This window comes from Schistocerca cancellata, unplaced genomic scaffold, assembly GCF_023864275.1.
Source record: "Schistocerca cancellata isolate TAMUIC-IGC-003103 unplaced genomic scaffold, iqSchCanc2.1 HiC_scaffold_1140, whole genome shotgun sequence".
NCBI lineage: Eukaryota > Metazoa > Arthropoda > Insecta > Orthoptera > Acrididae > Schistocerca > Schistocerca cancellata.
The window spans coordinates 428799-446900 of NW_026047139.1; positions in this window are offsets into that span (position 1 = coordinate 428799).

The following is an 18102-nucleotide window of genomic DNA, read 5'->3' on the forward strand; positions in this document are numbered from 1 at the left end:
GGCATTATCGTTTCACTTACTTTTCTGTAAGAGTGGAATGGAAATGAAGTCCCATGCTTCTTTACTGAGTGTAGAGGAACGATGCGGGAGACCCGCACTGCCTTACTAGGCAAGGTCCTAATGGAGGTGGTTTGCCATTGCCTACCTCCGACCGTAATGGGGATGAATGATGATGATGATGATGATGAAGACGACACAACAAAACCCAGTCATCTCGAGGCAGGAAAAATCTCTGACCCCACCGGGAATCGAAACCGGGACCCTGTGCTCGGGAAGCGAGAACGCTACTGCGAGACCACGAGGGGCAGAGTCTGTAAGAGTAACAATTTATAATTATTTAAGTTTAAATAACTATGACTTCTCACTTCACTGCTATACAGAAACTATATTTGTTTTAGGCTATGCCTAGAAGCCATTTTTCCATGAACTTTATCGACGATGCATGTCAAACGATCCAAGAATTCAAGAGAAATCAAAGAATTATTTCGATAATTCAGCATTTGCAGCATAATGCAGCATTTGCTATGGTCATTTCTGAAGACACAGAGCTTTATAGGGATTATTTTATTTTAATACTCATTTTTTATCATAGGTCAGTTCCAATGACTTCTATGAATGATCATTCACCATCTTATACACAATTATATTTTTATGACATCGATGCTGCTCTTTGCTATAGACTGAATGAAAACTCATCAGTCATGCTATACTGATAACAATGTTATACTAAAATTCCTGTTGAATTATAACACACCAATCCTGTTGTCCATTCTTTCACTGTGATAAAAGATTTTTGTGCAAGAGTGGAGAATGAAAAATTTTTGATAAAGCTTAGGCAATCATTTACACTACTTAATTTAAAAGAGGGTTGCTTCTTGCAAATATTTTAATCATTTTAAGTGAAATCTATAAAACAGAAAACATTTGTGATATTAATGAAGCCCTATGTGCAGAAACTCTTAATATTCAAACACACTGTGAACTATGTGTGTATGTTGCAAAAGATTTGCTGCATCAACTATATGGTGCACTTAAGCAAAATCCTGTGTGTATGAGAGATGGCAAATACACAAAAAATTTCCTAATTATTTTTATCAAATCACATGACAAATTATTGTGCAAGTATTCAAGGCTAAAATAATTGAATTAATTGAGACATTGGTGAACAAATATATCCAACATGCATTGTACAGAGGGTGTCTTAGTGGTATTAGCATTAATGTTTGAGGACAATCACTTGACAGTAGTTATTTTGTACCATAGAATCCATACTTCCTAAACTTGATTACCATTTGAATGTTGAAGTTTGCATGCCAGTTTAAAGTGTTAAATACATTTATAAATACATATATAAAGGATATGGTAGTACAGCTATAGAAGTAGGGGATGAAAGAACGCATTGTAATAAAGAAGTTCAGATTGATTAAGTACCCAAATTGGTGAGAGGCCATTAAGTTGGATCAACGTAAGCAACATTTTTTTTAAAGTATCTTCACATTTGCATTAAATGAAACTGATTTTTTGTCACATGTTTAACAATATACTCACATGTCTTTGCACTATGTTTGGGTAAATGCTGAAGAAAAAAAGTAAGTGGAGGGTATGCAGTGGTGATAAAATGATTATATGCATGTATGTTATTTATCAAAAGGATGTTGATTTCTCAGTTATACTAGAATTATTCACATTTGTGCTCCTAAATCATTTGAAGATGTTTGACCTTTCAATGGAATTTTTACAGTACAGTTCTGACGTCACGTCAGATGTAGTTTGTTATGAAGTATTACATGGTCTTCGTCATAAAGCCTTTGACACATTTTGCTATTGGTGCATTTCCTTTACAACGTAAGTTTTATTTATTAACGTTTTTCCTCTTGTTTCTGTTTCATTGCTGCAGTATTATTCTCCAGTAGCTGAAAACAGTAACATTCTTTTCAAGAGTATCAGTTGTTACCAGTCAAAGCTATAAATATTCCATTGTTTTCCCGGTTTTCTCCTGGATGAAAAAATTCTCGAGATTTTGTCGGGTGTCCCAGGGTGTATACACCATAAACAAAAGATTATATTAAAAAAAAAAAAAAGATTCTTTCCTGAAAGTAGGAAACAGCAGTAGCTGGAACAGAGACATTAACAAAATGTCTATTGTATGGCAGAGCGTGTAGCGAGCTAGATTCTGAAAAAAGATATGTTACTAATAATGCGTTCACACGTACTGTGTGAACAACACTGCCTAATGTATGTTCATGCAAACATGTAAATTTTTCGTGTATTATTCCTGCTTACGACTTACCAGGGATTCCTGAATACCTCTGTTCCTTCACGCTCCTCTTCCCACTCTATAAATAATTTCAAAGAATAGAAATTGCGTCAACTCGTTCAGTGTATTGAGATATTGCAACAAGTGTAGCCTCTGCCCTAGGAGCGATTACACTGACCAGAGCGCAATTTTGTGAATGAAATTATGGTGTGTTGGCACCATTGGGTGTGCTGTGATGTTGCAATGACTGTTGCCTGGCACAACTCTCTAGCAGTCCTCAAATTTACCAGGTCAACATTTAGTAACCGAAATTATGCCCTCTTCGCACATTGTAAATTGTGTATGTGGGTAGCGTATCTTGGTGCCGATAAAGCGCTTCCTGGAGGCATACGGCGAAAGCTTACATTCGTCTTGTAGGGCAAAAAAAACTGTAATTAATTCCACACATAATTGAAAACTGTAAATTATTTAAGTTTTTAATCTTGTGAAAGTAAACACAATATTCAGAATGTGCCCAAGTACCGAAGCTGCTTATGCAGTTGTTTGGACCTAAAGCTTACTTTACAATAAAGTCCTAGAAAATATACCCTATAGCTAAAAACGTAGTTAATTTTATATTCTTCCCGAACTGCAAGTAATTTTTTATGACGAGAATGTTCTAATTCTTATTACCTTCACTGACTAATTCTGTTAGTTTCTGGGTGTAGAGGGCTATACAGACAGATTGGTATGAATCTCATGTTTATCACTGTTGTTCACACCAACATCATGGACGCTGGTGTTCCTTCATTAATGTGGAACTGAATTTTATCTTTAGGTAGCGGACATTTATATACTTCTCTCGAGAAGTTCATATCCAACTGCAGCAGTTTACAAACAGCTATATAGTTTTATATCCATTCTTTTCAGCAGACTGAATTTACCAATAGCACAAAGACTATCGTATATCACATTTCCGGAGGAGGGGAATATTTACTAATGTTCTGGATTGGAATGGATAATCAGAAACAGCTGACAGGTATTATGATATAAGCTACTCCGCTTAATAAGTCTATCATTAGAGATCTACAGAATATCACTTATTTCTTGACGTGATTGGTATGTTTCGAAAATTGGACGAAGTATTTATACAATCCACAGTCTCAGTAGTAGTAGTGACGTAGAAACTATTGTTAAAGAGGAAATGCCTATAAGAATCACTGTGTTGCAGAAATTCCGTATTACTGATATTCAGACCACTTTAGTACAACGGTGCGCGTTTGGAATAAAAACTGCCTGGTTACCATTACTGATTTGCTTTTTAAAGGAAAGTCAAATGTAAATGTAAATTGTTACTGCTAATGACAGTGAGTTAAAAAAGTAAAGCAAACTGTCAAAATATATTTTTATGGGGATAATCATGATAACATACGTTGGACTACTTGCAACAACTTGTTCAATTAGCGATATTGCCAGTCATCCCGAAATATTGCCGTTTATTGCAGCAAAACTTATGAAACATCGTTGCGGCTATACGTTGCTGTAAAATTTCGCCCGTGTAAACACACCTCGAGACGGGGTGGGCGTTGGCTAGCTACGCAGAAAGCACAGAGCGAGCTACGCCACTGCAGATATGCGAAAGCAGCAGAGCCATCTGTGTGTGCCAAGACGTATTACATTGCGGATATGGGCGTGGAGTGCACGAGTGTCACTCAGAGACGTGAGGAGAGCTTTTAGATTAAAAAATATCTGCCTTTGTGAAAGTACTAGTAGTTGGAATAGAAAAAGAGACAAACCTGCCTATTGTATGGCATCAAGTGTAGCGAGCTAGAGACTGATCAACGTTCTAGCTAGTAAGACTGTGCTCACATTTTGTATCGAAAAGCTTGTTAGATAAATCAGACAAGAACAGCATACTAGGTATGTACGTGATTTTCCTCCTCCCTGCCTGCAAGTGATTGTGGGTAATCCTGTATAACCCCTTTTCCTACCCCTTCCCTATCCCACCCCCACTATAAATAACTAAAGCAGAGTAAATACAAGGACCACGGAGTGGTCTTATTTAATGATATGGATGCTCTGATGTTTAAAGCCTTTGCTGGCGTACTGCTTGTTCCATAAATATACAGGATAACTGCTGCCACGATATTTCGTCGCATTAGTGGGGCAAGACATCACAGTAACAAATTCTTAAGATCGCTGAATGAATAAAGATGTACTAATCGGCGAAGAACTTACAAAATCGTACTTCAACCAATTTAGTTAATCAAAGAGCGTATTTTCTTCATTCTTTGGGTATGACCCTATTTCTTCTACATTTGCTTATGTTACACGCTACTTAGAAACACACCAGTTCAATATATACGATGGTTATTGAAAGACAGGACATAATATGTCACTATAAATATACGGGACGATCCCCTAAAATATGGGACGTCTGATCACCCTATAGTACGTCATCCCACTACAGTCCAGATTTGGCATCCTCAGATTTTTATTTATTTGGTCCCCTCGAGGAGGGGCCTAATATCAGATACTTCTTTTAAGAGAAAAAAAATCAACTAATTCATCATTGGGATAAATATATTTGTGGGGATTACGTTTTCATAAACAGTCTGGAATTTGATTTTTTAAAGTACCACTTCGTGTTTTAATACACGTCCTCCAGCACACTTTTTTCTCTCGTGATTTTACTATTTTCAGTTCTTTGTGGAAAGTCGTTCGGAGCGAATGAACTATTCTCGGTCTCGGCAGAAACTGCCTTTTATTGCGCAAATATTACCCGTACACGGTACGAGGTGCTGAGCTAGCGTCATTATTTTGAAAGCTGTGCTGTCTCCTTCAAGATATTGCGCACTAACTGTCAATACGACCCTCAGATGGTCTCTATTATTGCACAGTACTCGGTACTGAGAACCGTTTACAGATAAGGGCTGAGGAAGATATGGCCCGAACATGTTAAACAGTCTCCATCTTTGGTGGACAAAACCAGCAACAACTCAACAATACGTCAGCTACTACCTGCAAGAACCTGTTCAATCTGCAATATTGCTCAGCCATTCCGCAATATGGCATTTATTACAGCAACATTGATGGCAGCACTGTTGCGGCTACACATTGCCGTAAAATATGGCCTGTGAAAACGCACCTCGAGGCCTGTTGTGCGATGACTAGTAACGCCAAATAGTCAGAGCGAGTTACGACACTACAGATGTGCGAAGCAGCAGAGCCATCTGTGCGCACGTTAACGGATTACGTTCAGACTGTGAGCGAGGGCATCAAAAGCTGAAACATTATAAAAATAAGATGGCTTCCTGAAAGTAGTAGTAGCTGCAACAGAGAGAGAAACAAAATGTCTATGGTATGGCAAAAGGTATAGCGAGTTGAAGTCTGACAAATGCATCAATTGGTAACAATACGCTCACACGTACTGTGTGAACAAGATTGGGATATAGAATGGGACGACTTAACGTAGTTTCACAGCCCTGTGGTCACGGAGGCTGAGGTGTTGGCAGAACTGAATGCCTGCCCCGACCTGGAAGTCCGCTCCCTCCGCCATATTTACAACTCCTCGGGCCATACTTTCCCCATGCGTATATTTACAGTCTGCCTCCTCCATCACCACCTCCTCACGCTGGGAGCCCTGATTTTCAACCGCCGCCACCCTGTTGAACCGTCCCGTTCCCCTCCTCAATCATACCACTACCAGTGTTGTCTTCTGTACAATGACCATCTCACCCAAAACTGCAAGAATCCACCTACCTGCCCCCATTGTAAAGCCTCTCACTTCCTTAAACAGTGTCCCAACCTCACCTCCCCCTGTCCTGCAACACCTGGAATGAACCACACCCCATCTATTCCTCCAAATGCAAAGCCAAGCCCCTCCCCCCCACAAATACCTCTTCATGCATACCCTCTCCCAGCACCAGGTTGACTCCTTCATCCTTAATGAAACCTTCCTCCAACCCCACCATTTTGTCCACACCTCCCTCTATCTCCTTCACCGCACTGACAATCCCCTTCCCCTAGCCGGAGGTGGGGTCGCTATAGGCCACCTCAGGCATCTCCCTGTCCAGCCATAATCCCTGCTCAATGACCCAACCAAACACCTTCTCCTCAGCCTATTTTTCCCTCCCTCACCATCACCTGTGCCACTATCTATATCCGCCCCACAGCTCCTCTCCCCTTTGACTTCACTTCCCATGTTGACCATACCTTCTCCACCTATGTGATCGCCGCTGACCTCAACATCCACAGCCGAGACCCTGCCACCCTTCAGTGGTGGCATCAGTTCCTTGCCACCTTCCATGGTGACCTTGTTCCTCTCCCACAGCACACCCGTCCTGAAAGTAACTCCACCCCCGATATTATCCTCGCTTCCCCCAATCTAATTGGTCACAACGCCATTGATGTCCTCGATCCCGTCGGTAGTGACCACTCCCTGTACTTCTCACCATCTCCTCTACCCGTCCCACCAATGCAGCCACCTGCCCAGCTGCCCCTCCATAGTCTGTCGACGACGACCACCGTGCCAATTGGGATGCCTACAGGGAATACATTGCCTTATAGGTCGAAAGCCATACCCTCACCTTTCACCACCCTGATGACATCACCCATGTCTCTTCCTTCCTTCGAAAGACCATCACTGACGCTGTGGAGGCTCATGTCCCTACCAAACTGATCCACCCTCACCGCCCTACGCTTCCTCCACAGGCCGTCGTCCTCCTGCATGAATCCTGCAGGCTCTACCACTCCTTCCTCCGCACTTGTGACTGGGATACTCTCACCTGCCACCAGCAATTACAGTGACATATCCAGAACCTCCTTACAGGAAAGATACGCCGGGACTGGCGCCAGACATGCAAACACCTCAACTCCACCCTCCCTGTCAACTCCTCCAAGTACTGGTCAGCCTTCCACTGCCTTAATGGTAGCCATCCCACCCCGCATTACCCCATCCTCCATGACGATCGACCCTTTCCTGACAACCTCAGTAAGGCTAACCATTTTGCTTCCCACCTATCCAAGGTCTTCTCCATTCCTGACGATCCCCATTTTGATTACTCCCTCTTCCCCACCGTCCTCGACCGCACTGACACCTCTGTCCCCCCCCCCCTCACCCCTAGCTTCCAGTACTTTGATCGGTTACCCCACTCAGGCATCAACACTCCCATCACCACACAAGACATCACACTCGTCCTCCGCTCCAAATGCAACACTGCCCCTGATCATGATGGCGTCACCTACCGTCACCTCAAGGAATCCCCTCCATCCTTCCCGTCTGTCCTTGTTACCCTGTACAATGTCCTCCTCTCCACTGGATTTTATCCCGACCTGTGGAAGACTTCCCATGTCCTGCTGTTCCGTAAACCTAACAAACCCCCCTCTGATACCTCTTCCTATCGTCTAATCTGCCTCACCTCCATGTTCAGTAAGGTATTAGAGGCCATCCTCTCTCGCCGTATTCACCGCCACCTTAACCAGCACCGCCCCCTTCCTCTTACACAATGTGGCTTCCAGCCTTCCTTCTCTGCTGACGACCAGCTCTGTAACATTACCAATCTTCTTTCCCTCCAAATTAACTCCCATTGCTGCGCTATCTTTGTTTCCCTTGATCTCCAGAACGCCTATGACCATGTCTGGCATCCCGGGTTCCTCTTCAAACTCCAGACCTATGCTCTCACCATCAACTTCGTCCATCTCGTTGCTTCCTTCCTCTCCCATCGTCCCTCCTATGTGACTATCTACAAGTCCAACTCCCATACTTTCTACCCCTCTGCCGGCGTGCCTCAAGGTTCTGTCCTTTCCCCTCTCCTCTATCTACTGTACACTGCTGATATGCCCAAACCTCCCCCTCCTGTTCATCTTTGCCAGTTCGCTGATGACACCGCCTTCCTAAAAAAATGGTTCAAATGGCTCTGAGCACTATGGGACTTAACTGCTATGGTCATCAGTCCCCTAGCACTTAGAACTACTTAAACCTAGCTAACCTAAGGACATCACACACATCCATGCCCGAGGCAGGATTCGAACCTGCAACCATAGCAGTCACGCGGTTCTGGACTGAGCGCCTAGAACCGCTAGACCACTGCAGCCGGCACCGCCTTCCTAGCCCTTTATCCTACCCTTCAACGGTCCCAACATACCCTGCAAACCCACCTTGACCAATTCACCGCTTGGTGCAACCAGTGGTTCCTCTGTGTTAATCCCTTCAAGACCCTGGCGGTCATTGTATGCGGCACCACCCACTCCTTCAGCCCCCATTATTTCTACCTCACCATTTATGGCCGTCCCATCCACCTCACTCCTACCCTCGAATACCTTGGCCTCACACTCGACTGCCATCTCACCTGGACTCCCCATCTCCTTACCATCCAAAACAAAGCTCATAACCGCCTCCACCTCCTGAAACTCCTGTCTGGATGGACGTGGTGTCTGCATCCTTCCACCTTCCTTCACACCTACAAACCCTTGATCTGCCCCATCCTTTGTTATTCCAGCATTGCTTGGATTTCCGCCCCTCCACAGTCCTAAAAAGCCCTCCGAATCCTCTAACGACATGTGCTCCGCCTCGCCTTCCGTATCCGCCTCCTGTCCCCCATGCGCATCCTCTATGACATCATCCCCTTCCCCCACATTCTCCTTTTCCTTGAACACATCCGCACACTATATATTGTCTGCCGACTTGATCCCCCTCACCCCCTGGTGTGTCCCTTTCCTCACCACCCCCAACCAGTTGACGTGCCTTTACCGTTGTGTCCCACCCTCTCTCCATCTTCACACCCTCCATCTCCTTTCCCCAACACAACTTCCACCGTCTACTCCTCCCGGATGATGAACTTCGCCCTGACATCTACCCTTCCTACCAACTCTAACCCCCTCCTTCCTGCCTCCTCCTCAGGGCTCCCTCTCCTCCCTCCTTCTGAGCGGCTTTCTCCTCCTACTCCCCTTCCATCTCTTGTGCCTCCTTTCAGTGTGTCTGCGCTCCCTCCTGCCCTGTCTTCCCTCTTCCTCTCCCGCCCCACGTGTCTCCTGCCTCTTTGTGAACCCACTGATGCCTCTCCTCTCTTCATCCCGCCACTTCCCCTGCTCCCCCATGCTCTCCCATCCTTTTCCATCCTCTCTGACCTTTCCCTCGGCAGGTCCCGCCTGGCAGTTTTATTCTTCGTTGTGTGTGCTCCAAGTGGGTTTTAAGTGTAATGTTCTGAAGTGTTTTTAATACTGTGGCCGACCTTTAACCTGTGCATGCGCATTCAGTGTCTTCTCTGTGTTTTAAGAATCGCCAACTGTGTTTTTAATTTTCTGGTGACCTTTTTAACTGTCCCCCATGAACGTCTCCATGTCCGTGTAATTTTACCTCAATTTTCTCCCCTTACTTTCTTTTATGTTCCCCCTTTTTATCTCCTTATGTATGCATAATTTTATTCTTGTTTTAGTTGTTGTGTCACTCAGCTGAAGAGCGGCGGATTGTGCCACTGACAGCCCTCCCCTGCCCATTTGGGGCAGGGGAATGAAATCACAATAAAGAAAAAAAAGTAGTTTCATGCAAACATGTACTATTTTCCTCAATCCCTGCCTGCCACTGGCTGCGAGTAATCCTAAACACCTGTTTCCTTCCCACTCCTTTTCCCCTGCCCTCTTGTTAAAAGCTAAACATGGATACAGATTAAATCGTTGGGTGTTCAAAAGTGGCAGTGGCTTCACGTATGTGGGGAGAAGAGCGTTGTGGCATCATTATGTCCAACATTTTCTGGGATTGCGAGGTTTGAGACATTCAATATTACAAGTCAGGGAGAATGACCTTGAAATGTTATCTTCAGCAAGGCCTTGATGGTTAAAGAGAAACCCGTACTTACAAGCTTCTTTAATGATGTTCTCTCCTGTAAAACAGAAATAAGTTTGAAAGAACTGTTAATTTTTACGAAAACTTTGATTATCGTGCCGTTATCTTGGACAGTTTGGCGGCATATGCTTTCATTACTGTGCTGTGTTCTTGTGCTCCAACTGTAACAATTTTTTCCGTTTTCCAAATTAATGTTGTATTAACGTAAACATACACACAACAACCAAAACACGTGATCTGTAGACTGGGACACTAACGCAAGCTGCCAGCAGAATGCGCTACAACCTCACAACTTATAATTACGAGCATTATGTAATTGTCAGTTTTAAAAATGCAGAACGAATCGAATTAACAAATCCTATCATTTCATTATTCTTAATTTGTCGGAATTTACGGTAAAAATGCAACAAAACGTGACAGTTTATTGTTTTGTGATTACGTAGCAGAGAAATGAGCTATCGTGTAGATTTTACTCCGTGTGCTACTAAAGTTAAATGTTATAATTTGCGAATTGCTAGGGCTGCGTTCAGGCTCATACATTCAGATATTTTTTTGTAAATATTTGATCTCGCTGGATTCTTTTCACGCTTAGCAAGAAATAGAACTGCCACCATTTACTACGCACAATTGTATTTGAAGCAACGAGTTTAAATTTTCCTTCATTGTCAGGCTTCTTACAGTCAGTACATTTGTTGTATGCACCTTGGCATTTTGCCAAAGTCCTCTTGTTGGCAAATAGTACACTGACTCCTGTTTGGCGTTTCCATCAGGAACCAGCATATTTCGATCATGATATAGCACTGCACTACTTCTGGAAAAGCACAGTGAATAACCCATAAGGTACCAGATTTATAAATGTGACAGTAACTCTGTCCATCACCGTTTCACGATTAACATACTGAATCAAATGTGATGGAGTTTGGTGTGTTGAAAGCTTAAACCACGAGGAAGACCATAGGCCACTTAAAAAATTAAATGAGGAGGTAGAGGTGATAACACTCGATAGCGAATCAAGGCAGCAATAAGTTTGTTTGCAATCTATTCTTTTACGAGGGCTGTTCAAAAAGTAAGGTGACTTTTCAAATTGTGCGGGCAGGTTACATTCGATTATCGATCTTTTTTGTTATGTCCCGAACATATGTTAACAGTTTCAAGCACTAACATATCAGTCGGGACACTCACTGCTGCAAAAGTTGTTACCGTTTAACAGCTCGAACGACACTAGCGCTCCAAGCGGCAAAAAAGGAGAACTTCAGATGTGTCGGAAGCATAGTGTAAGTGTTTTGCATTCCTTTCCTACGTCATTTACAAAACATTTTAATTACTTTTTTGCCTCCAAGAGTTTGTGTAATATTAGAAGGCATAGATGTTTCTAAAAATGATTCTAAAATAAGCGCAAGTAGGGATAAAACTAATGAATCCAGTGGCGAGTTACAACACATTCTATAATAAATACTTGTGTCGTTGGATATAACTGTGTAAGACTGTGGTTTTAAGTATACAGCACAGTTCTTGATTTTGAGAGATAGAAAGGTTATACGTGTTTCAGTGTGCTTGGGCGATTTTAGATTATTATAAAAAATGGAGCACAGAATTTGCAACATATTTTGTGTGAAAAATGGAATGAATTGCTCTAAAACACTTGGAAAAAAATGTTTCTAAGTGGTACAAGCTCTTCCAAAATGGCCAAGAAGATGCCAATGACGAACCTCGTTCTGGACGTCTCAGCACATCAACAACAGGAGATAATGTCGAAGTTGTGAAGATAATTGTTTTGGAAAATCGTCCAATTACCTTAAGAGAAGAAGTTGCTAAGGATATTGGCATATAGGTCAGATCGTGCCATGCAATTTTTTTCGGATTTTATGGGCGTGAGACGTGTCAGTGAAGTGTGTTCCAAAACTTCTCTATTTTGATCAGAAGAATCGTCGCATGAGCATCGCTCAGGATCTTTTGAATGACGTCAATGATTATCCTGATTTGCTCAAATGGGACATATCTGGTGACGAAATGTGGGTTTACGGTTATGACGTCGAAATCAATGCCCAATAATCCCAATGGAAGCATCCCAGAGACCCAAGACCGATAAAGCACACCAAATTCCATCAAATGTCAAAGTTTGGCTCACTCTTTTTTTTCAAGTAACGTTGTGCAGTAAATCAAGAATATTTGTCTCAAGGTCATACAGTCAATAAGGAGTATCACCTTGACGTTATGCGCCATTTGCGAGAAGCAATACGCTAAAAACGTCCGGAATTGTGGGAAAACAAATTATGGCTTTTGCATCACGACAATGCACCTGCCCATTCATCGTTGCTTCTGAGAGAGTTTTTGACCAAGAACAGCACGACAATCACCCCTCAGCCATCATATTCACCGGATTTGGCCTCCTGGACTTTTTCTGTTCCCAAAGCTAAAGATTCCTATGAAAGGACGAAGATTTTCAACGATCCAGGAAATAAAAACTGCATTGCTGGAAGTATTCAAGGCTGTACCAAAAAGTGCTTATGAGGACTGCTTCGATGATTGGAAGAAGTGTTGGCGAAATTGTATCTGAGGGGGATTACTTTGAAGGGGAACACATGAATATTGATGAATTAATAAATATTTTTTCATAAAAATATAAAGTCACCTTACTCTTTGAACACACATTGTACAATTCGTTGCACAGGCGGTCAGAGCTACTACAAATTGTAAAGCAGCGAACTGCAGCTCTCAGAAAGATCTACACAGAAGTCCTCGACAGCATATGCTTATCTTCTACGGTTCACATAAAATCACTTTTTTTTTTCTCTTAATTGCACCTGGTGTAGCAAGTCCGAAAAACGTTACAAAAATTGTAATTGTTTGTGAACCGTGAAACTTATGTTCTAGAAGAGTGTTTTATATAAATTGCTATATCTACATTTTAGAATGATATCTAAATATGTACTAAATATTGATTAGGCAGCGGATTCTCTTCTTTATATAGCAGTTTAAAGGTAAACAGGTGAAGAAACTTCCACCAAATTTATGTCACAACAATTCTGATTGAATTAACCTTCAAATAAATATTTAAATCGATGCATTCATGGTCGAAGTTGTGATGACACAGACATACAAAGACGCTGTTAAACTTTTTAACACCTGACTTCGTACGACGGGGCAGCAGAGGGGACGGCGCTAATCGCAAACTGTGCTTCTCCGATACTCACTCGAAACAAAATCACGCATAAAAAAAAGACAGTACTACTAATCGATGAAGAGCTTTCGGAAATGAATACAGTTTGCTCTCTGTTTATGTAGTAACATACAGCTATGCTCTGAACAGACTAACGGACCGGATTTTCAGGTTCAGTCAGTAGTAGAGTAGAAGAGTGTTCATTCATTTCCTCTATCATTCGTTAAAAAAACGCTATTAGGAGTTCCTACAACTCAGCTACAAAGTATCAGGCATCTACAAACACTGCTGTCGCAAAGCTTCAATGATTAAGATATTGAGCATATTTTGTAAAGTGCTGACCCATACAAAAATCATCACACTTGTTTTATAGCTCTGCTCAAAGAGCTACAAATTACAATGTCACAAATTTCCAGTCAACTGGTTGCAAATAGAATTTAAAATTGCTTAACTAGTTTTCAACGCCAACTAGGGGCGCCTTCTACGGAAGATACTGTACCTAACAATATCACAGGACAGTACACTAAGCAGGTAGGCATTACAACAAACACTTAATTTTTACACATTAAATTGCATAAAAACACTCACATATGTTTAAAAGTAAATTTGAGCCATATCACTCTGGCCAAAACATTAAAACCACGATTAAAATATTTTCCAGCTGTAAATCTGCCGCAGGAGGGGTAACAAAGAAATGGGTGGGGGGGGGGGGGGGAAGTGACTGCTCCTCCAGCCAAACGATCAGCAAGCTTATTACCTGGGATACCCACATAGCCAGGGACCCAAAGGAAGTCAATGGAACAAGCAGCTTGGTAAAGATCAGTGTGACGGTCATGGTTGGCGGAACCAAAGGGATGGCAAGAAAAACACCGGCCAATAGCCTGAAGGCCACTCATTGAGTCCATATATAAAAAAACATGGTTGAGTTGGGACCATGTAATAAAGGTAAGGGCCTGGGAAATTGTCATCAATTCCACAGTAAACACACCACATGTAGTTTGCAGAAGATGATTCTCCATGGCAACAGAGAATGTGAAGGCATATCGCACACTATCGGCAGATTTAGAGCCATCGGTGTAAAAAACAACAGCATCCCCAAACTACCATAAAATTCGGCAGAAAAAACAACGGAACACCATCAGCGGAACAGAATCTTTCCGACCTCAGCAGAGATACATCCAAATCCGGTGCCAAGGAACTAACCAAAAGGGGGTGTTGGGGAGGGAACGTGGGAGACAGGACAAAGAAGGAAGCTGAAAATCACAGCAAAGAGATGCAAGGCGGAGCCCAACCGGTAAACCCGCCCGAAGGCGGGAATCAGGTGGGCAACATCTTTGGTCTGGGAACAGGAGAGAATAGGAAGGATAAGTGGGAGAGGAATGGACAGCAATTGCATAAGAAACCAGAAGCTGAGACTGCTGAACAGAAAGAGGGGGGGGGGGGGGAATCCCAGTTTCAACCAGGATACTATCAACAGGGCTAGTAGGGAAGGCACCAGTGGGCAAACGGATACCACGATGGTGGACTGGATCTAGTACGTGCAGTGTGGAAGGAGCAGCCGAACCATAAAGTTGACAACCATAGTCAAAGTGAGACAGAACTAGAGCATGATAAAGATGGAGAAGGAGGGAGCGGTCCGCACCCCAAGAGGAGTGGGCAAGGATGTGAAGGGCATTGAGTTTACGAAACATCCTACCTTCAGAAGTCTGATATGGGGCAGCCAAGTGAGCTTGTTGTCGAAACGAAGACCTAGGAAACAAAACTGTGGGACCACAGGCAATCGTTATGCATCGAGATAGAGCTCTGGATCAGGGTAGATAGTAGTACAGTGACAGAAGTGGAACATCTGCGGTTTTAAAGGAGAGAATTGAAACCCGTGTGAGAGGGTCCATGCAGAGGCACGCCGTATAGCTCCCTGGAGCTGTCGTTCTGTAGAGGCCATCGAAGAGGAACTAACCCAAATGCAGAATCGTCCACATACAGGGCAGGAGCGACCGAAGGACCGACAGAGGCTACAAGTCCATCCATAGCAATGAGGAAAAGAAGTACATTCAATATGGAACCAAGTGGGATGCCATTCTTCTGAGTCTGTCTAGAACTAAAAGAATACCAACCCGAACCCTGAGCGACCAATGGAACAGGACTGGCAGATAAAAATCGGGAGTGGGTCCTGAAGACCACACTCACGAAGTGTAAGTAAGATGTGAAGGCACCAAGCTTTGCGAAGGCCCTTAAAATACTGCACCTAAATGGTGGCGCTGGGAAAAAGCCTACCGAACTGTGGATTCCAAGTGAAGCAAATGATCGATCAGAGTCAGCCCCTCTCGAAAGCCATACTGGTAAGGGGACAATAGATCCTGAGATTCGAGGACCCAATTGAGCCGACGGGCTACCATCCATTCAAGTAATTTGCAAAACCCGTTTGTCAGACTAATTGGCCGATAGCTTTCGATAAACAGAGGGTTCTTACCAGGCTTAAGGACAGGAACCATGATGCTGTCCCTCCATTGAGAAGGAAGGTCACCCTGGAGCCAAATACAGTTAACCATCCCCACGAAGATGTCGTTGTGGAGCACAGATGTTGAAGCAATTGGTTATGAATGGAGTCTGGGCCAGGAGCTGTATAATCAGAAGAAGAAAGTGCGGAAAGAAGTTAACATTCAGTACACGTTTCGTTGTAAGATTCTGACTGACAAGGGGTAAAACATAAGGCAGAAGCTTTGGCCTGCTGTTTCTGATGAAGCAAAGCAATCAGATTGGAGGTTGATGCTGATGCTGTTGCAAAGTGGGTCGCAAGATGTTCCGCGAGAATCAACGGGTGTATGCAAAAGCCATCCAGGAGGGTAAGGTCTAGGAGGGTAGACTGCTGAAGGAAACCTTGGAGACAGCGAAGTGTACCCCATACCTGTGACATAGGGACAGTAGAACGGAGGGAAGAAACAAAGCGTTCCCAACACACCCATTTGCTCCATTTGATTAAGTAATAGGCTTTTATGCAAAGGCATTTAAAGGTAGTAAGACTGACAGCGGATGGGTGCCTCATAAGGTGTTGCAAAGCCTGACGGCGACCATGGATGGCAACAGCAATGGCCAGACTCCGCCACAGGACTTGCTGACGGCGAAATGGTCTGGATGAGCATGGGATAGCAAGGCTAGCGGTGCGCACAATCGCATCAGACACATCTCAGAGGACGTCATGAATACAACTTGTCAAGAGGGTGAAAGAAAGACCCATTCAGTGTATAGAGGCCAATCGGCTCATTGGAGAGAACAACGAGGTAACCTGTCCATCGGGGAACCTGAAGGAAGAAAGAGAATGAACGGGAACTGGTCACTATCACAAAGGTCGTCGTGTGGTGAGCAGTGGAATGAAGGGAGAAGGGAGGGAGAAGAAAGAGAAAGATCAGTGGTAGAGAAGGTACTATGACCTGACTTCAGTGAGTAGGGGAGCCATCATTAAGAAGGGGTGGTCTATGAGAAGACCTCGACTAGGGGGAAATTCACTGCCATAAGTGAGCATTAAAATCCCCAAGGAGGAGGAAGTTGCTGAAGAAGGGCAGTTAAGGTAGCAGGTATAAGAGTCCTGTCAGGAGGGAGATAAAGATTGCAAACCGTGACCTCACAGTCCAGGTGGACCCAAACAGTAACCGCTTCCAATGTAGTTTGAAGAGGAATCCACATGCTAGCAATGTCCATACAGAACAACGTACAAATGCCTCCAGAAGCCCGCAGGAGGCCGACCCGATTTCGACAGATACCATGGAACCCACGGAGGGTCAGTGAGTGGTCCTCAGTAAAATGAGATTCCTGTAGAACCACACAAGTTGCAGAGTGGAACGAAATAAGGGATTTCAACTCTGGAAGGTGACGGTAATATCCATTACAAATCAATTGGATATCCACAGAATGATGATTCAAATGGAGGGGGTGAACATGAACAACAGCTCAGAGTCAAGTTGCAAAGGTGGGGATGGAACCTCTGGCGACGCCAGAGGCTCCTTGTCCTGGGACTTATATTTCTTCTTCTTTTCTGTTTGAGACTGAGGACGGCTGTGCAGCATAAAGCAGCAAGATCTGGAACAGAAAGAGATTGGGCGACCTGGGGGCCCACAGACCTTGGTTCTCATGTTGGTCATGTGGCAGCAGGCCTTTGGGCTGGAAGGTGCCAGGAAGGGGGATCCCGGGAGGGGCGCCCTAGACTGGCAGACACCAAAGTAATGGGACACTTCTCTGGCTGGGGAGGGGGAGTGACACCTGGAGAGGTGGGTGTGGGAGCCTCAGGGAAGGGGAAGAGACGGGAGGGGAGGGAAGGGGAGGAGGAGGGGGGTTTGGGAGTGGGGTAAGGAAGGGGGAGGAAGGGCTGACAATATAATTAAAGCATAGCTATATGTCATGGACACAGGATGAAGACTTTCATACTTCTTATGAGCCTCAGTGTGGGTTAGACAATCAACAGACTTAAAGCCATGTATCTTCTTTTCCTTCTTCTAAACTGGGCAATCTGGTGAACATGGAGAATGAGTGCCATGACAATTAACACACACGAGGGGGGATACAGGAACGCCCTCATTGAATGGACGTCCAGTAACCACAGAGAGGAACCTGGGAAGAGTGGGAAGACATATGGCCAAAAACAAGCACTTAAATCTCATAGGTGGTGGGATGTACAGCTTCATGTCACATCAATAAACCGTAATATTTACCTTCTCACGGAGGGTATCCCCTTCAAAGGACAGGATAAAGGCTTCAGTACAAATAAAATTGTCCTTCAGACCCTTCTGAACATGCCAAACAAAGTGAACACCCAGCCATCCGAGATTGTCCTTAAGTTCCTCATCAGTTTAAAGGATGAGGTCCCTGGTT